At 41.2% G+C, this 22,338-nt stretch overlaps 1 protein-coding gene across 1 annotated transcript in view; it reads left to right on the top strand.

The window, feature by feature from the left end:
- The first annotated feature begins 2,519 nt into the window (after positions 1-2,519).
- LOC123751214 (uncharacterized) overlaps positions 2,520-22,338 on the top strand; it is an 81,022-nt gene continuing 61,203 nt past the window's right edge. Inside the window, exon 1 of the mRNA XM_069332409.1 lies at positions 2,520-2,625. The gene's annotated coding sequence lies outside the window, so the exon portion shown is untranslated. The remainder of the gene's footprint in view (positions 2,626-22,338) is intronic.

Raw genomic sequence — 22,338 nt, 5'->3', positions numbered from 1 at the left:
ATATATATATATATATATATATATATATATATATATATATATATATATATATATGTATATATATATATATATATATATATATATATATATATATATATATATATATATATATATATATAATATAATATATATGCAACAATGATCACAAAAACACTGATCCAAGTATGAAGAATAACCACATGTGAAAAATAGAGAATGCTTAACGCGTTTTCGGCTAATTCGCCTTCATCAGAGCAAAGTAGAATGAAGATCTTCATTCTACTGAAGACATGCTGACATTCTACTGAAGAAAACATGCTGTGAGCACTTTCCCTCGGTATTGCTTTACCGAGGAGCTGAAAAAAGTGGTCAGCAGGATTCGTGTCACTTTTTGTTTCATTGAGCTTAGAATCTAGATACTAGAGAAGACTCTTGACATTTCTTCCCTAGGCACTAAAGGTCTTCTTAGTGGAAGAGACAAAACCGTGAAAAGTACAAAATTATACTGTATGCATCTTATAATCAGTTTCTACTATATTTATTGACATAGATTATTGAAAATGCATTCACAGACAACTAAGGTTTGTGCGGCATTCATAGACACCTCAGGTTTACAAAGTACTGAGAGGACATTACAGGGGTATACTGTACTCTTCAGAGATAGAGTACAGTATACCACTGAGAGGACATCTCAGGGGTATACTGTTCTCTTCAGAAATAGAGTACAGACAGATGGAAATATTAACGAAGTGAGGAGAATCAATATTGAAAAACAAACTATTTCATGAATAAACAAGATTTATATTATTTCAACTTCTTTGAGATAATCGTATTCCCATGTTTATTTACAAGGACTTCCCCTTTAAAATACTAACAATCTGGGCGGGAACAGAACAATGATGAAACTGAAGCGTGAACAGAGGTATATAGCAAGAGGTGTTTTCTGCTTCTCAGTGAACCAATGATGAGAGTTTACAGTTCCGAATTGTAGTGTACTTGCTGGCAGGTCAGCAAGTTACAGTGGTAGCTCTAATAGCCAAGGCCCAACCTAACCTTACGCAACTAATTCTAACCTTTCCTAAGCTAAACCTAGCCTAACCGAAACCTAAACCTGACTTAATCTAACCTAACCGAACCTAGTATATCTAATCTTAAATAACGTAACTATCCTTACCTAAAAAAAACTGACATACTTATCCTAAAATGGCATAACCTACCTAACCAAAATAACCTAACTAACCTATCTTAAACTACGTGTTTTTTGTCTCAAGTAGACGCTCAGGCATGATGCATCCCAGTAACTACTAACAAGGAAGTTATGCTACAATTTCTCACTACGGGTCCTCTTCACGTCAAACTTTTCTCTAACTTGTGGCAGTCGAAACATCCCGAGGAAACATGTTACCTCATAACAGAACCTTATTGTTTCTGAAGGCCATTTCTTGAAAGGATGTGATAATGAATCCATGGACAGATGCAATGTGAGTATTTTACTGATGTATGAGGGATTACAAACCTGCCTTGTAATGAGGCAGGTTTGGTGAATGTTGTTGTGGCAAAGGTTGGTGTAGGTGTGGAGTGTAACCTAAGGTGGGTGTAGTTGGTTACCTGCATCAGTGGCGCATGGTATCAGTACTGGAACCATGGTTCATTAATGGAACCATGGTCCATTACTAGAACCATGGTCCATTACTGGTGGCATGGTCCATAATTAGAACCATGGCTCATCATTTAAACTATGCTTCGTCACTGGCACCGTGGGCCATCACTGGCACCATGGTCCATCACTGGCACCATGGTCCATCACTGACACCATGGTCCATCATTGGCACCATGGTCCATCACTGGCACCATGGTCCCTCACTGGCACCATGGTCCATCACTGGCACCATGGTCTATCACTGCCACCATGGTCCATCACTGGCACCAAGGTCCATCACTGACACCATGGTCCATCACTGGCACCATGGTCCATCACTGGCACCATGGTCCATCACTGGCACCATGGTCCATCACTGGCACCATGGTCCATCACTGGCACCATGGTCCATCACTGGCACCATGGTCCATCACTGTCCACAAATTTTCATCGCTGAAAACCTTGGTCCAGCATCAGAATTACGGCCCAGTAGTAACACCAAGGAATTGTTAGTCTCCGCCACTAGTAACCCTTTAAGCAAACTAATGATACCAAAGACATTCCAAAGACTATGGAACAAAGAACTGTTCCATCTGTGAGAACGCAGATAGAACAGATAAGCGGTAACAGTGTGTGCATCATATGTGATGCACACATATGAAGGAAGATATCACAGAGGTGAATAATACAACAAAGACGGGTAGGACGTTAACAGAAGCCGCCGAGTAATCAAGTTCAATTTAGATACGTCATTCATTGTCTTTGGGAAGGAAATATTCCGGGAAATATCTCGCAGACGGAGAGGAGGCGGAACAAGCGAATGGTGACGATGCTGCTGCTGCTGCTGCTCCCACGATCATCGCGCATGAGGCAAGGGTGAGTGGTGGGTGGCTGGACTGGGCGGCGTTCCAGTCTCTCCAGTCTCTCCTGGAAGGTGCCGCAGGTCGGACCAGTAGCCTCGGCCTGCCCTGGAACGCACTCTCGCTCGTCCGCTTCCAGCGCACAAGGTACACACCCGCCCATGCCTGTGTTGCCTAAACCGCAGTCTATCTCCTCCTGTCTGCCTGAGAAACTGAGTGATTGCTTTGCTTTTGAGCTCCTACTCACTTGCGTAGGGAGTTGTGTCAGTTATGTGTGCTTCGTAAGGACGAGATGTGGAATGCTGGAATGACAGCACGATGGAGAAAGTGCGAGTAGCCAATATCTGATGCGTTAATACAACCGTTGTTGACTGGGGTGAATCAGGAAACGTGATTGATGTGACCCTGTGTTTGAGTGGACGGTTTCTTCATCGCCAGTTTACGATAAATGCAGGATATGTGCTGGAAAAAAATGCTGCTGCTGTTTAAATAATTGTGCTGCTTCACTCACCGGTAATGGGTGAGGACAATGATAATGGATGACAACATTGATAATGGGTGACAATACTGGTAAGGGGTGACAACAATGGTAATGGGTGAGGACAATGGTAATAGGTGAAAACACCGGTAATGGGTGACAATACTGGTAATAGGTGGCAATACTAGTAAGGGGGTGACAATAATGGTAATGGGTGACAACACTGGTAATGGGTGACAACACTGGTAATGGGTGATAACATTGGTAATGGGTGACAATACAAATAATGGGTGACAACACTGGTAATGGGTGACAACACTGGTAATGGGTGACAACACTGGTAATGGGTGACAACACTGGTAATGGGTGACAACACTGGTAATGGGTGACAACACTGGTAATGGGTGACAATACAAATAATGGGTGACAACAATGGAAATGAGTGAGAACATGGTAATGGGTGACAACACTGGCAATGATTGACAGCAATGGTAATGGGTAACAACAGTAGTAATGGGTGACAACACTGGTAATGGGTGACAACACTGGTAATGGGTGACAGGGGGGTGTAGGGTAAGGTAAAGTGTTAGTGACTGTACATGGTGTGTAGAGTGAGGGAACTGCAATGACTTCATGGGGTAAATGTAAGTGATTGTATGGAAAAAAAGCAGATTGAGAAGGGTGAGCCGTGAGGGCATGGGCGGCAGAGTGAGGGTGGGGCGACGAAGGTTGAGGATGAAGGGTAACAAAGTGTGCCAGAGAAGAGAATTATAGAAAGTCGATTAGTTTGAAATAGAGTGAGTGTGACGGGGCAGCAAGTGACTACTGCATCACGCTAGCGTTCTTCCTCTACGCTCAACACACCTCCAAGACTCCAGCATCTGCTACCTGTGAAAATCTTTAGCTATTTACTGTAAGTGTTCACAGTGGAGAAGCTCCAGCTTATTCCTCCAGTACATTCTCCATTACCTGATCTGATAACACCTCCCAACATGGCTCAGCCTCACAACCCGTTTGGTAATGAAGTTAACCTTAAACTGCTCTCATTTTTAGCAGTTTAGGTTGGAAATGTAATGTAAACTAGCCTGAAGACGCTCTTTCGGAAATGAAGATGAGGCTGCATAATTAGGAAAGTTTGCCGTGCTGGGGGGCGGGGGCGGGGGAAGAACGGGGGGGAGTGGTGGGAGGGTGGAGAGAGAGAAAGATGGGAGATTGGGTCATGAAGAGAAGGTTGAACCTGAAAAAACTTAAGTTAGAAGGTTTGAGGGAGAAAAGTGAGGAGATAAGATATGGGGAAGGTGAGTGAGTGAGGTAGGAGGAGGAGGTGGTGATGGAAGTGATTGCGGGAGATGATGATAGAGGAAGTGAGGGATGTAGATGATGGTAAGAGGATAGGACTTGTAAAGACTGTCGGTGCGGGTAGTGGGTGGTGCGGGTAGTGGGTGGTGCAGGCAGTGGGTGGTGCAGGCAGTGGGTGGTGCGAGCAGTGGGTGGTGCGGGCAGTGGGTGGTGCGAGCAGTGTGTGGTGCGGGCTGTGGGTGGTGCAGGCAGTGGGTGGTTCGGGCAGTGGGTGGTGCGGGCAGTGGGTGGTACGGGCAGTAAGTGGTGCAGGCAGTGGGTGGTGCGGGCAGTGGGTGGTGCGGGCAGTGGGTGGTGCGGGCAGTGGGTGGTGCAGGCAGTGGGTGGTGCGGGCAGTGGGTGGTGCGGGCAGTGGGTGGTGCGGGCAGTAGGTTGTGCGGACAGTAGGTGGTGATTGAAAAGGTGAGGTAAGGTAGATGAAGAAGGCTAGGAAGATGAAGGAAGTGAGGGGAAGGAAGCAAGGGATTGTGCTGGAGACGGATCTCTGAGAATCAGCGAATGTCTGATAACATCATCTCTGGCTTGGACAAAGCGAGGATAAAATATTGAGCTCAGGACGTGAGAGGTGCTGACTTCGAGAACACAAAATGCTGGAAACCGGTTGTTGTTGGGACAGAAATATGAACGTGGAAGGTATGGAAAAGGAATGAGAGTTCTGGAATGATTAATTAAAAATAATATAGGCGTAAGACTCTTGGAAGAAGAGGAATAGCTGGAGTTTAATATCTCAAAAGACGCTCACTTGGAATTGAAGAAGTGTTTCTGTAATTAGAACCATCTTGAATAAGGAAAGTAGTGCGAAATATAAATTTTAGTTCTTAACCTGAGAATGTTGTCTGGAATAGGAATGGACAGTTTGGTATTTTTAGGCTGATCTAGAAGAGAAATTGTTGATCTTGAGTAGCAAAGGTCTGTATTAGAAATAACAGGTCTTGAATGGGATAAGTGGTCTGTAATATTCATGGAAAGACTATCAGAAAGAGAAATAACAGACCTTGAATGGGAAAGCTGGTCTGGAATAGCAAAAGAAGGGGCTGAATTCCAGCAAATTTGGAATAGAATCGTATAAGAGTATGGGACCAGGAAATTAAAGACAGTGAAACTTATTATACAAATACGAGAATTGAAGTATTTAAATATTAAACTATTTGATGTGCAGCACTGGAATGAGAATCTGGAGAAAATGATGAATGAGAATGAGACGTCTTTAATATGAGAAAACACAAGAAAGAAGGCTGGAATGAGAACCAACCGTTTAGAATAATTAAGAGAATTAGAATGCTAAGACAGTCTAGAGGATTTAGAATAAAATATCAATTAAACAAACTATTGCTAAGAACTAATATCATAATTCAAATTTTAAGATCTATGCAGATGAGTTGAGCCACAATAAGGTGGCTGAAAATATGATGGCCAAGCCACACACCAGAAGATGGAGAAACGACGACGTTTCGTTCCGTCCTGGACCATTATCAAGTAGTGTGTGTGACTTCATCAGGACTCGGCTTCAAAATCTATGCTACAGAGCAGCAAGTATGTGACTTCATCAGGACTCGGCTTCAAAATCAATGCTACAGAGCAGCTAGTATGTGACTTCATCAGGACTCGGCTTCAAAATCTATGCTACAGAGCAGCTAGTATCAAGAGCTGATGCATGTATCTTAAAAAAAAAAACATCGTGCTGAAAGGGCTATATATAAATTGGAGGATATTCAATAAATAAATTTTATAAAACACAGTCTGTATAATAAGTGTAAGGATTTAATACAATTGATGAGTGGTGTCAACTGACATATTAACAAATAGAATAAATGCATGAATAATTTTATTGGTTAATTGGTTACCTTTTTTTATATAATTAAGTGAATTTTGTATATATTAAAAGATCTAGAATGATTAACTGATTAATGACATTTATTGTGGGACAAGAAGATTTAGGATGATGAACGATTGTATTGATTGTTGGACTAAAACATCAATGATAATTTAACTGAGATGGCTGGGAATGATGTGAAAGTTATGAAGGATTTTATAACTAGAAGAATGCTAATGTTATAAAGGTTTAAAAGGATGTTGAGAGATTAGTTTTAACACCTTCATGAAAGTAATTTAAATGCTTGATAAGGACGATATATAATTGTCTATTTACCATTGGTGAGGGTACTATTCTGGGGATGACTGGTGTGACCTGAACTGTTTGGTTCCTTGTATGATTGATGTGATCTGTGCTCTTCGGTTCTTGAGATGATTGATGTGACCTGTGCTGTTCGGTTCTTGAGATGATTAATGTGACCTGTGCTGTTCGATTCTTGAGATGATTAATGTGACCTGTGCTGTTCGATTCTTGAGATGATTAATGTGACCTGTGCTGTTCGATTCTTGAAATGATTGATGTGACCTGTGCTGTCCGGTTCTTTTAATGATAGATGTAACCTTTAGTGTTCGGTTCCTTGTATGACTGATGTGACCTGTGCTGTCCGGTTCTTTTAATGATAGATGTAACCTTTAGTGTTCGGTTCCTTGTATGACTGATGTGACCTGTGCTGTTCGTTTCATGGAATGATAGATGTGGCCTGTAGTGTTCGGTTCCGTGTATAATTGATGTGACCTGTGTTGTTCGGTTCTTGGAATGCTGCTCGTTTCTTCGAATGTGATCGGAATTGTTCTGTTCACTTATGATTACCTTTATCTATAAGGGAAGGAATAATTATAATGCATTAGTTCAAATTTTCAGTAAAATTCTGTTTTTGTCTACATTTATTGTCTTAGTCAATAACGGTCCTCCTTCCCAGATAACAAAGCGTCTGTGCCAGGGATCGCTAATTGACTGATTGAATACTTGCTATGAGTTTGGCACTAGTAATTACTTCTAGCTGACACTTTCCAGTATAATTAATTAGTCTAGTCCAAAGGGAAAATAATCGTTAATCCTCCAAATATTTGACTGCTAGAATCTGCAATAACAATCAATGTCTCGCCTCTAGGCCGATTATATTTTTGTTTTTAAATAAGAATGCTTAATTTGATAGAATACCTGACTTACAGGTGGAAAAGGACTGAAGACTTTTATTTGCATGCCTAACGCAACGGAAATTTAAATGACTGGCATAAAAGGCTTCGCAAATATAAGCCTATTTGGCATAACGAAGTAGAATTCTGGTCACATCACGTTCTGCCGGAGAGTCGAGCTACTACTTTATATGACGAGAGAGATTTGTTGATTGAATACTAACGAATAAAATTTACTTCAACGAGAGTGTACAAAGATACGGGGATTTACATCAGGGACGTTACAAATGAGTACATTAGTACGATAACGTAACGAGGGCCATTGCGAGAGAAAGAACAATGGTTCAAAGACGTATAGCAGGCTATAAGAAAACCTTATATGTACCATAAGTAAATACAATAGAGCAAGAATGCATCAGGGCGAAATAGAGACAATACAATTGTCCAAGATTGTAATGAGGGCTGTAACAAGATGGTACAGGAGTACAAAAGTGTTTGAAGGGGCAATTGCGAAATGGTATTAGAATTCGAGATGGTGGGCCAGGAAATCAATAACAAGTGGGAACAAGAGCTCGAGAATGTAACTAGGACTCTAAGAGAGAGAGAGAGAGAGAGAGAGAGAGAGAGAGAGAGAGAGAGAGAGAGAGAGAGAGAGAGTGTGTGTGTGTGTGTGTGTGTGTGAGTGCGTGTGTGTGTACTCACCTACTTATACTGACTTATTTGTGCTTGCGGGGGTTGAGCTTTGGCTTCTTGGTCCTGCCTCTCAACTGTCAATCAACTGATGTACAGATGTGATACAGATGTATGTGTTTGTGTGTGTGTTTACCGCGTTTACCTGTTTTCGTGCCAGTTTGTTCCGATACCTCAAGTCGAGTCGAGAGATTCTTTAATCTGTGTATAACGTCTTCCAATTATTGATGTAAAGTCTTCAGTAATTTCACTATTTAGTGATTCCTCAACATCATATTTATCATTTCTTCTAACACTCCTGTTTTGACCAATTGCATACCAATAAACTACCGGAATACACCTATTAACCAAATTAGTAAAGAGGTCTGCAATAACTTTCGATTCAATTACTAAATTTCCTGATAGTTGACCATAATAAACTCTGCTTCTTGACCATCTCTCTCTGGTCTGGCTAACACCATATGTATATCATATATGAAAAAAGGGATAAATGTCTGACGACATTAAACATTTTTTTTTTGGTAATCAACAGGGTTATTGATTATGTATAATCAATTTAAATACAGCTCAAATATATATTTTAAACCTGAGTTAGTATACGCTTTCAGATTGAATGCACATTGCATAAATTGTAAATCCTAATTGTTACACGAATAAACCCAAATAGAATATTGTATTAGGTCCAGGTCTCCACATATTTTAAACTGGAGTAAAGTGAATCTTTGCATGTCCTAGCATCCGTCCACTCTGATTTAATCAAGGTGAGTCTGCACTTGTGTTCATCAAGCAGAGGGCGTCAAAGTATGGATAGAAATGAGTCACTTGTGAGTTTAAAAGTTGTGCTTCAAGTATTTTATACTTGCTAAGGACTCTAGGCCGTGGCTAAAAATGTATTTGTGTTGAAGTCATGTGAACTATTGATGGTGTTTCTCAATTAGTGACCATTTAAGATGTCCAGTGTCCAGTCATCAGTTTTTAATCATAAGTGTCTGTTGATCGGTGTTTTGTCTGTGTTCATTCATCAGTTTACATTCATGTGTGTCCCGGAAACAGCATTCCATTAGACAATCAATGTTCAGTAATCCGAGTCACATATTCAGCGTCCAGTAATCTGTGTCAAACATTCAGTGTCCAGAAATCCGTTTAAAATATTCAGCGTCACATTATCAATGTCCCATCATATACTTTCCAATGCTAGTTTGCAATTATTTCTGTCTAACTAACAAAATCTCGTAATCAGTGTCCATTCACCAATATATCACTTTTGGTTTACTGTCACCAATGTTTTATTTCACATCACGTATTTACCAAAATCAATGGTTCATCTACAGTGTCTCATCATCAATGTTCTACCACGAATATACCGTTCCCAGTTTTCAATCATCAATGTCCAGTCACCAATGTCTCATTGAAGTGACATCATCAATGATTCAAATCCAATGCCCAATTAATAGTTACCATCGCCAATGTCTCTTCGTCAGTAACTAAATAAAATTCAACGCGTTGTCTAGTGACTCTTGACATGCCACTTTACAAATAGAAGAAATTATATGTAAAATTATTCTAATTGAGGAGACCGGTATCTTAAACTAGGGAAAGAGAAACTATATCGGGAAAACTTACAATGATCGGAAAATGATTTAAAATGAGTCGACATACATAAGAGACATGCGTAAGATAGGACAGAAGCAACCGAGGATGTTGAAGTAGCAGGCGGAAGATACAAAGATGTTGAGAGAGAAGTAGAGAGAGAGAGAGAGAGAGAGAGAGAGAGAGAGAGAGAGAGAGAGAGAGAGAGAGAGAGAGAGAGAGAGAGAGAGAGAGAGAGAGAGAGAGAGAGAGAGAGAGAGAGAGAGAGAGAGAGAGAGAGAGAGAGACAAAGATGTTTAGCGAACTGGAGAGAAAGACAATTATGTTGTGAAAACAGGAGGAAGAGGCAATGATGCTGAGAAATTGGGAGGAAGAGGGTGAAATGCTGAGAGGTTGTGGGGGAACGACAAATACCGTGAGAGGTTAGAAGGGAACGACAAAAATACTGACATATTGGAAAGGAGAGACAAAGACACTAAGAGAGCAGGAGAAAGTGAGAAAAGGATACTGAATGAGCAGGATTAAGAAACAAAGATGCTGAGAGAGTACAAGGGAGAAAGACAAACAAAGATGCAGAGAGAGAAGGAGGGAGGGGAAAGAGACAAAGTTTCTGAGCTCGGCGCTAATAGTTAAGTGACCATAGACATGATGAACTATTCTGAGAAGGATCGTACCTATACTACCTATTTGACCTATACCGTACATATATGACCTACCTATCAGTGATTACGTGGAAATGAGGTCTCGCTCATAATGCCCCGCCTCATTGCCTTGTTGAACCTGTTACGTGTTAATTTAACTACTCTAACGTCGGAATTGCTTGTGGTATCTGCAGCAGTGGTTGTGTAGTCTACAGAGCGCATTGTAGCGTGATTGTGTAGCCTAGATTTCGTGTTGCATTGTCTTATGTAGACTGCTGTAGTCGACAGTACGTGTTGCATTGTCTTATGTAGACTGGTGTAGTCTACAGTATGTGATGGATTATCCTATGGAAGGTGGTGTAGACTACTGTTCGTGTTGTGTTGTCTTATGGAGACTACTATAGTGCACAGAACGTATTGTATTGAAATGTTGAGGAAATAAATAGGATTAATAAATATATCAACACAGAATAAAATACAAAACAATGAATATAATTTGAATAAGTTTAGATTTAGGAAAGACCTGGGGAAAAAACTTGTTTGGAAAATGGGTAGCTGATCATCCAATCCTCTCGAGCGTTCACGTCACAAAACTAATGTACAAAATTGCCCGAACCTAACCTAACCGAGGACCCACGAGTAGAAAACGGGACATCACGTTAATTTTACGGGTCTCTGTAACGTTCAGTACATCTGTTTTTGGCCTTAGGGAATTTATACATCAAAATACAATGTACTATTAGAGGCCGGGTTGTATTTGTTTATGGACTAAACAGAAACAACTAATAAAATATGATGTTAATATGTAATAATTATTTTAAGGAAAAAATCAGTAGGGACAGTAATGAGGATTCGAACCTATACCTGCTTGATGGGGTTATGGGAGTTCTCCTACTGGACAAGCCCGGCATAAGGCCAGGCTTGACTTGTGAAAGCTTGGTCCACCAGGATGTTGCGTGGAGCGGCCCGCAGGCCCACATATCCACCACAGCCCGGTGGATATGCTCTAGGTATTCTCAAGTAAACGCCTTAGATGACTAGGCCAAGACATGGTAAAAGGCTGGAATAGATGTTAATGAGAATGAAATGAAGTTTAAACTATGTGGTATGTTACGGTCTCACACCCTCACTCATTATGTTCTTGATTGCCTGTTGATTAATGTATATATAGAAACACTGGGATAAGGACTGTTCCATGAGCAAATAGCTTGGATGTGTCACAACGGTAAGCCTGATGATATTCTGGAGAGATATAAGAATTTTGCACCAAGATTGTAACTTTGTTGAATTGTCTGAATGTCTATTGCAAATTGTCTGAGTACCTAGTCTTAAAATTATTTGTTTGTACGTCTGGTAACATACTGCATGTTTAAAAGTTGAAATGAATTTTTTTTTTGCATTTGTAAGGAAGAAATGTATATGTTTGTCACTCAGAATGTTCAGTAATATGCATATTGTTTATGATGTGTGTCTTTATATATATATATATATATATATATATATATATATATATATATATATATATATATATATATATATATATATATATATATATATATATATATATGGTGGGAACCTCTGCATCTTGCCTCATTGAAGGTGTGTAAGCGGATAACACCACCTTTAGTGTTTATGGCGGTGTTTTTGTGGCATACTCGGCAACAACCTCTTTTAGGAGTAGTTGGTGGAACCTCATGGCTTGTGGAGTCCTGCCCGACCGTTGGGACCCCTTCCATTTCTACTCAGTTCAGAGAGTTAAATTGTGCATTATTCAATAAACGGGGGCAAACTCACTGGGTCATGGCCAAAAGCTGCCAGCAACTGGGTGTGGAGTCAGCAACTGGGTGTGGAGTCAGCAACTGGGTGTGGAGGCAGCAACTGGGTGTGGAGGCAGCAACTGGGTGTGGAGGCAGCAACTGGGTGTGGAGGGAGCAACTGGGTGTGGAGGCAGCAACTGGGTGTGGAGGGAGCAACTGGGTGTGGAGGCAGCAACTGGGTGTGGAGGCAGCAACTGGGTGTGGAGGGAGCAACTGGGTGTGGAGGCAGCAACTGGGTGTGGAGGCAGCAACTGGGTGTGGAGGCAGCAACTGGGTGTGGAGGCAGCAACTGGGTGTGGAGGCAGCAACTGGGTGTGGAGGCAGCAACTGGGTGTGGAGGGAGCAACTGGGTGTGGAGGCAGCAACTGGGTGTGGAGGCAGCAACTGGGTGTGGAGGCAGCAACTGGGTGTGGAGGCAGCACCTGGGTGTGGAGGCAGCAACTGGGTGTGGAGTCAGCAACTGGGTGTGGAGGCAGCAACTGGGTGTGGTGGCAGCAACTGGGTGTGGAGGCAGCAACTATCCATTTCATTATGTATGAGTTCATTTTATTAAATTTGAGTTAAAAACTAACGTTGATATATATGTAGATATATTATTCAATCCATTTGTCTACACTTGACCTGTCAGAAAATCCAACACCATTTAATAATAATATCATACAGACAGATAATAATTGCTGCTGTATTGCATAAACAAGTTAACCCATAGAAAACGTAACTTGTAGTGGAATTACCGTCTATAGAAAACGGGATATCATCACCACATACTATTATAAATTCACCAGCTATTCTGCTGGGAATTATTCTTAAATACATAAGTCTTTGGACTTTACCATCATAAAACATCTCATATAAATTAACTTAATTATCAATATTAAAGTAGAGTAAATGTGACCCTTCTATCACTTTCTGTCATCTGGACAATGTAAGCCAGGCGTCAGGGTGGGGAGTGGTCAGCCATTGTTTATATTAGACCAGAGGCTCACGGGAGCAAATACGGCTCCTGTTAATTTTACTTGGACGTAGTGTTATGGAAACCAAAGGTGTACCATCTTCAACACGCTGTCAACAAATTCAAGTTAAGTGTTCTTCCGAAACCCATTTATCTTTCATTTATGGCCATTAATGTCAGTGGATATAGGGTGTTCCGGTTAGAGCACGAGATAGCCTCATACTAAAGGTAATTAAGCCCAGGTCTTCATGGTTCCTTGTACAGTGTTTTCTCTGATATACCTGTCATATACTAGGATTCTGGCTTCACAGCTAGCGCCCTTTTGACAGGTCAAGACGAGGAAGCATGCTTTGTGCATCAGTTACCAGGGTGATGGAAGCTACCTCAAAGAGGGAAAATGTGGTGTCTACATCCTGGTTATACCTGGTGGACTAAGGCCTGCTGTACAAATAAGATAAGGAACCTCTTTAATGTATGTAGTCTAATACTGTGGTTTGATTGGCTGCATATATGTAAATTTAATTAATATAAACCCCCTAATGTGTAGAGGATCGATTTGTGAGATTATGAAATTATTGCAGAAATACAGTCCACTTATCATCACACAAATTGCTATCGAAGTATATAAATTAACGTAAATATAAATTCATATAAATTAAATAAATATAAATCTCACAGGTCGGTTCCCACATGACCCCCTAATGTTATAAATCTATTATGCCTTGTTCTGTCACATCACTAGAGAATGAACCATGTAAGTTCGAAACGTTGTGTAATTATTTAATAAGTTTAATACATTCTACAGTTATTTATTTATTTTTTTTCACCTCGAACGAACATGAGTTTTGGAGAACTCCTCTTCCAATTAAATCCAGATGCAAGAAAACGAGTCAGAGAGATAGAAGCCCTAAACAAGAAAATAATCAATACAGAATATGCAGTCATATTTAATGAAACATGTATAAATGAAAACCTGCTGTCAGTTACATATGCATATTCTTGTATCCTTTTGTAGTTCCAACAACATAAAGCTTCCCTATTTTGTTTCTCCTGTCTGACATTTGGAAATATATTTAGTCCCATGTTTACAAGGTATTTTCAGAATACATAATTTGGATGCTCTCTGGTGAGGATATGTATATATGTAATATATAAGTTATAATATGAGGCAAATTTGTCATATACAGAATAAACCAATCTACAGATTTTTAAATATAACATTTCAAGAATAATCACTGTAGTAATACTGCTTCCAAGCAGATAAACAAAATATGTCATTTTGAGCTATTTTTATTTCTGCGTTGATTACCGCAACAAAATAAACTGGTAATGGAGGAATATACTTAATTAATGTCATGATACACATCCAGTGCAGAGCACATTAATTACACTAATGGTCGTCTGTATATCTGATTATAACAATATATGTTAGGATAGCCACTCTTGCCTGTAATGATGAATTGAAAGTGATAATCTATAGGAACAATAACTTTTCAATTTCTTCATGACGTGAGAAATATGGTTTCCTGTAAACCATAAAATATCATTATTTGTAAATACATACTTTACTCCAAGCCCTTTCACCATATAAAAAAAATTGATGTATACACATTCATCACTATAAGCCTCAACACCATATAATAATTTATTTTGTGTATACAAATAGCTCTTACGGTATACACTGAAATCAGCACCAACACGACTTCAGTGCAGGAACAAAAACAATGATTTTTATTCACGCGAGGTAATCTTAAAGACTGACACTTGATGGAGATTGCATGCATATTGGCCGTAGAATTTCTCCCGTGAATGAATGAGTAGGATCTCTGTCTTGACTTGAAATTTGTTATAACGTGACCAAGCTTATGGCAGCTTTTATTACCACACTATATTTCAAATACTTGCAACCAGCCTTTTCATTTTCATGTATAGTCATATTGGCTTGTGACTGGTGTGGGACGGAAATTTCCCACAGTGATGGGCAAGGGGAAGGGGAAGGGGAAGGGGAAGGGGAAGGGGAAGGGGGTTGTGGTGGTTCTAGACGTCGTAGTTGTTGCGGAGGTGATTGTGATATTCATGGGTGTATTTGTGGTGACTGTAATAGTGGTGGTGATTGGGTGTGTCTGATGGAGTGGGTGTAGTGGTTTAAGGTAATAATTTTTTCTGGGTGGAAGTGCTGATGGTGGTGGCGGTGTCCATGCTGGTAGGGGTACTGGTGGTGGTGGTTGTGGTTATTGAGTACATTGTTAGTGGTAGTTTTGGGTGTTGTGTATATTTGTGGAAGTGGTAGTCATTATGTGTACTTAGAATGAGGGTTACTGGATATTGTTGGTAGTAATAGTTGTTGTGGTAGTGATGGTTGGAGTGGTGGTTATGGTGACGATGCTGATGTGGTAGTGGACCTTGTGTGGGATGGTGCCATTGGTTTTTGCGTTGGCTTTGTTATTGGTCAATTCATTGTTGTTGCGTAGGTGCTGATGAGAGCTAGTTGGGTATTATTTCTCCCAGAGTTATTGTCGGTCAGCAAGCACTTCAGACACGGAGTTCACTGAGACATTCGTAGACGGAGATCAAACCTGAAACACGCAGGGAAGCCATCTCTTGCCTATTCAACCCAGACTGCCGTCATCTCAAATTGAAAATCTGAAGTTAGATTTACATTTTTAAGTTTGATATATTTCCACCCCCCCCCCCCCCCATATTTCAAGTTTGAGACAGAATGTATACACATTCAGAAACATTCACACACTCACAAACATACACACGCACACGCACACACACACACACACACACACTCACACACACACACAAACACACACACACACACACACACACACACACACACACACACACACACACACACACACACACACACACACACACACACACACACACACACACACACACACACACACATACACACAAACACACACACACACACACACACACACACACACACACAAACTAGGTAGGATTAAAACTAGGTATGATAGGGAAATGGGACAGGAGTCATTGCTGTAAACAACCGATAGCTGGAAAGGCGGGATCCAAGAGTCAATGCTCGATCCTGCAAGCACAAATAGGTGAGTACACACACACACACACACACACACACACACACACACACACACACACACACACACACACACACACACACACACACACACACCCACATGGAGGCCCAGACACATGGAGAGCTAAGCTGCTGGATGTGGCAACAAGAAACTTTCCAAGTCAACACGTCAAGGGACCGACAAGAATGAAAGGAGGGGATGAACCAGCGTTGCTTGATCTGATATTTACCCTAAATGAGTCGGATATAAGGGAAGTTAAGTTAGAAGCCTCCTTGGGAATGAGTGATCATAGTGTATTAAGCTTTGAGTACCTGGTTGACCTAGGAATTATCACCCCCAAAAAAGAACTGGGAAACAAAGGGCTGATGTACCGAAAGGGAAACTATGAGGAGATGAATAAATTCCTATGGGATATACAATGGGACACAGAACTCAGAACCAAGTCTGTACAAGACATGATGGACTATGTCACCCAAAAGTGTCAGGAGGCTGTAAGCAGGTTTGTCCCAGCCCGACAGGAAAAAACAGAGAAGCAAAGGAAGAATCCGTGCTTTAATAGGGAATGTATGAAAGCAAAGGAGCTGAATAAAAGGGCATGGAGGAACTTCCGTAATAACAGAACACCAGAAAGTTAAATGTTAAACTAAGTTAAATGCTTCTCTAAATACTTGCAATTATATGCACCCGTAGGCTATTATCATGGCGTCTTGCGTGTTGATAAGTGGGAAACATGGCGTGTGATAAACATGGAGTTGTTGCTGAACTAACTCAACCATGTATTTGGGAAGACAAGAGGAAATATAGAAAAGTATCAGAGACGTATAAAATTGTTACTGTGCTTCTTGACGGGTGTTATGTAGGGATGGGGAAAGGCGTGAGAGAAAGCGAAAAGATAGCTATATAAACAACTAGGTAGAGAGAGAAAGAAGTAGAAATTGAGATAGATAGGAAGAGACACACAGACAGACCTAGGAAATACTTGGCAATTCCCTTTGTGGAGTCAATTTGGCATACGATCCCTTGGCTCTGTTTTCTTTGACTCAAATCCGGACACACTCCTGTTGTGTCAGACCTTAACAGCAACTGCTGGGGACGAATTGTGGGAAGTTAGCCCCAAGCGTCTGATCTCTAACCTCGGACCAGCAGACACTTCCATTTACAAATAAAGACTTCATTTGCAAGGTAGAAATCCGTCAAATTCCCCCTCCGATTTCCTGGAGTGGGATTTGATGTGTGTTTATGTGGAATTTATTTGTTGTTGATGTGTGTTTATTTCATAGAGTGGGAGTGTTTATGTGGCAGAATAAACATATTTTTTTTGCTCTTGTGCAACAGAAACAAAGGGGAGCCACTATTTACATAATGTATTATATTTTTTTAGGAATAAATATGTAAGAAGGGAGAGTGCGTGTTAGCGTGCGACACGCAAACCGTTACAAAGTGAGTCAACAGTAGGTGTTGCATTGACAACAGCTCCGCATTTAGGAATAATTTTGTTTTAGGTGAATCAACAGCAACGCGTTAGCACCCAAATTGTTTTCAGAATACAGCATTTTGTATTTGAGCCACAGTCATGCAATAGTTCGTCCGGGAACTGAAATCGGTCGAATTACTAAATTATTTATCGATGACTTAATAGTGTCGAATCGGGATTTGCAGCTTCAAACAATTTCTACTGTCCCAAATCATAAATAAAAAAAACTCACTGATTTGTAAATGGTCCATTCCAACAATCAACGATTCGTATCTTCAAATCATAGAAGCTAAGAACAACTGACTTTTATCCTGAGTATTTTTTTTACTACGCTACACCAGTCACCGAGGCGCTGATAACATATTTAACTTGATGATTCTTATGCAGCTGAAGTATGATTGACATTTTCAGGTTCACATTTATACATATCAACATGCAAATGTTAAATATTTCGATAGTTCTGTCTGTCTGGCACCTACTCACCAATAACAACATTTTCAAAGAATCAGAACAATCAGTAGCGTAGTGATTAGTCACTTCACAACTCATTGGTTATGGGTTCGATGCCCTAGTAGAGCGAGACATTTGTGAGTGAATATTTACACCTGATTCGGTTCACACTGCAGTAAATAAGTAACTCAGATTCATCTGGTCGCTGTGTTTTGCGTCCCGGAGAATGTCCAGCCGTAGGCCAGAGAAACTTCGATGACCACAACAGGGTTTGATATCCGTGACGCCTGAAAACCTGTATTAAGCACTGTGAATGGAAACGGATTAACTGATGTTCAGGGCGAGAACAAATTATCCTGCAGGTCTGGCTTGTAAGGTGACACTTGACTCACTCAACAGGTGCTATTTTCGCCAGTAATGTCTGGGGGATTCTGGGTGTTGGAGAGTAGTGGAGGTAGTGAGAGAGCCGAGGGTTGGGGTGAGAGAGGGTTTGGAGAGGATACCAGAGGAGCAAGGGAGATAGAGAAGGGGTATTGGGTGTTGGAGGATGCAGAGTTGTGGCGGTGGTGGAAAGGGGATGGGGGTGAGGTGGAGGGGCGTGAAGGGGGGTGAGGTGGAAGGGTGTGAAGGAGGGGGAGGGGGTCGTCCACGAGCGTTCATCAAGGTGTGACGAGTGGCACTGTCAGGAATGCGAGTTAGCTGACTCCGAGGCAACCCAACGACGCGTTCATAATGACCGTTGTTCTCCCTGTGCGCTCACCTAATTTTTCTCAATAAATTGTGCCCGCAGAACTGAGGATCTGCTCCTGACCTCCACCTTTTCAGCTGTCGGCCATTGAATGGTATGGAACCTGAGACAATAGATTTAAGTCGTTCTGTATTTATATATCTGCGTAAATTATTTTCCTTAACTAGAGCCTCCTCTTGGTCGAACAAATTAGTTGTTCCTTACATCCCAAAGGCTCCTGTGTGTCTCCAGCTTCCATCCATAGCCTCCCGGTCTGCTGTTACACCTGCTAAAATGTTGATCCGTATAAAGTTTGTCATTGTTCATTAAAATCTTTTATGTCGCAATCATGTCTTGTCAATCCCGTCTAATACGTAATGTTGTAAGATCCAGTTTTTTAAGTTCTCCCTCTTATTCTAACATTTTCAATCCTGGCTCAGGTCTTACGGCATATCGCCGAATTTTTTTACATTATTGACTTATATTACTTTAGATTTTGACTCAATGTGTGTTTCTGTACTCACCTAGTTACTCACCTAGTTGTGTTTGCTGGGGTTGAGCTCTGGCTCTTTGGTCCCGCCTCTCAACCGTCAATCAACTGGTGTATAGATTCCTGAGCCAATTGGGCTCTATCATATCTACACTTGAAACTGTGTATGGAGTCAGCCTCCACCACATCACCTCCTAATGCATTCCATTTTTCAAACACTCTGACGCTAAAAAAATTCTTTCTAACGTCTCTATGGCTCATTTGGGCACTCAGTTTCCACCTGTGTCCCCTAGTGCGTGTGCCCCTTGTGTTAAATAGCCTGTCTTTATCTACCCTATCAATTCCCTTGAGAATCTTGAATGTGGTGATCATGTCCCCCTAACTCTTCTGTCTTCCAGCGAAGTGAGGTTTACTTCCCGTAGTCTCTCCTCGTAGCTCATACCTCTCAGCTCGGGTACTAGTTTGGTGGCAAACCTTTGAACCTTTTCCAGTTTAGTCTTATCCTTGACTAGACTAGACACAAGAGGCTAGTGCGAAAGTTGGAGATGCATGCTGGAGTGAGAGGGAAGGTACTCCGGTGGATAGAGGAGTACCTAAACAACAGGAGACAACGAGTCTGTGTGAGGGGTGAGGTCTCAGATTGGCGAGACGTCACAAGTGGAGTCCCGCAGGGGTCAGTCCTTGGACCTATACTGTTTCTGGTATATGTAAATGATCTCCCAGAGGGTATAGATTCGTTCCTCTCAATGTTTGCCGACGATGCAAAAATTATGAGGAGGATTGAAACAGAGGATGATAGTAGGAGGCTACAAGATGACCTGGATAGACTGAGTGAATGGTCCAACAAATGGCTGTTGAAGTTCAACCCGAGTAAATGCAAAGTAATGAAACTAGGCAGTGGAAACAGGAGGCCAGGCACAGGATACAGAATTGGAGATGAAGTACTTAATGAAACAGACAGAGAGAAAGATCTAGGAGTTGATATCACACCAAACCTGTCTCCTGAAGCCCACATAAAGAGAATAACGTCTGCGGCATATGCGAGGCTGGCAAACATCAGAACGGCGTTCAGGAACCTGTGTAAGGAATCATTCAGAATCTTGTACACCACATATGTAAGACCAATCCTGGAGTATGCGGCCCCAGCATGGAGCCCGTACCTTATCAAGCACAAGACGAAGCTGGAAAAAGTCCAAAGGTATGCTATTAGACTAGTCCCAGAACTAAGAGGCATGAGTTATGAGGAAAGGCTGCGGGAAATGCACCTTACGACACTGGAAGACAGAAGAGTAAGGGGGGACATGATCACAACCTACAAAATCCTCAGGGGAATCGACCGGGTAAACAAGGATGAACTATTCAACACTGGTGGGCGCGAACAAGGGGACACAGGTGGAAGCTGAGTACCCAAATGAGCCACAGAGACGTTAGAAAGAACTTTTTCAGTGTCAGAGTAGTTAGTAAATGGAATGCATTAGGAAGTGATGTGGTGGAGGCTGACTCCATACACAGTTTCAAATGTAGATATGATAGAGCCCAATAGGCTCAGGAATATGTACACCAGTTGATTGACGGTTGAGAGGCGGGACCAAAGAGCCAGAGCTCAACCCCCGCAAGCACAATTAGGTGAGCACACACACACACACACACACACACACACACACACACACACACACACACACACACACACACACACACACACACACACACATACACAAAATAGTGGTGGTTTCTATTTTTAGAGCTGTTCATCGTGTCTTGGAAGCTCACCTTGTCAAATCAGCGAGACTCCAGTTGTAACTACATGGATTTTAAGAGACGACAGCTCAGATATCAACTTTAACTCGTCCCTCTACGTGACCTTTCATCCGTTGTAGTAAAGACCGAGTTCAGTCTCGTATAAAACCACTCTCTGGTTTTGCATAATGATCTCCAATCCTTGACAAGGTCCAATCGAAAGTTACGCGCTTGGCCGGCGATCAAAGACCTCACTCCTTCTATCTATTTTATGCTTGCTTTTTGAGTACAGTAAATCTATCTTTATCGCTGCTTCCTTCCCACCAGACTCTGATGTTACATTCATATCAAACTTAGCTTAGATATTCCTACTCTAGTGTTATTGAATCATTGTTGCGTTATGTACTCTGACTACACTTTTTCACCTTGTAAATTATTTCTTTACTTTTTCGTTAGGAATCTCCACATTGGTGTATTATCCCTTGATCAGATCTCGCTACCTAAAGCTTTCAGCTCCCCTAATATGTTTATAATACGTAACAGGTTCTTTCTGTTTCACTGGAAACTGCACAATTTCAAAGATAGTGCCAAGTTCTTGTTGGGGTTCTGCTCTAGAGACATTATTTAAAACGAAATAAACAATATCTCATTAATCAGTTATGCAATATTCCCGTGCAGTCTTATAAACATGTAGGTAATTACAGGCTAGTAACTGTAACCAGCTTTATGGTTCGGAACGAAGTTATTACCCCAAGCATCGTGCACTTATTCGTTCATTTGTCACATGTTTGTCACTAAGCTGGCCAGGAATCGCCTCAGAGTCACCACCCTCGTCTCGTGTCTTTGGGTCTCATACCAAAGTCATCGTCCAAATTCTATAACCACCAGCGTCATCGATGAGTCTTGGTCCTCACCTAAGAGTCATCGTTTTCATCCTTGATATATTATAAAATTTAAGATTCATTGTTTTTATCGTAAAATCAGTATTCTTATCTACTGAAAAATAATTGTAGAGTTTATTTAGCATTAGTTGCGAATCTAATGTGATGATGTTACGAAGAAGATGCTCAGATCATTTCACACATCTCGTACAGATAAAGACATGAACGAGTTCTTGAACAACAGCTGAAAGACAACAGAAACATCAGAAGCTAAAAGCACTTGCAGTAGAATGAAATGAATTAGGAATCTAAAACCTCCACATTATGAGAAAGATGAAGCCACACCACAACCGCAGTAACTACAGTATTAGTTAAAGAAACAGCAGCAGTACGACTAGCAAATAAGAGATGAAGTTCCAACAGGAACTGCCGAGCCCACACCAAACAGAGCTGTGGGCTATAGAGGGTAAATACGTTAGAGGAAGCAGCTG

The sequence above is a fragment of the Procambarus clarkii genome, chromosome 27 (genome assembly GCF_040958095.1).
Source record: "Procambarus clarkii isolate CNS0578487 chromosome 27, FALCON_Pclarkii_2.0, whole genome shotgun sequence".
Classification (NCBI taxonomy): domain Eukaryota; kingdom Metazoa; phylum Arthropoda; class Malacostraca; order Decapoda; family Cambaridae; genus Procambarus; species Procambarus clarkii.
Note: the sequence above shows the minus strand (reverse complement) of the source record. Positions and strands in the feature narration are given on the sequence as shown.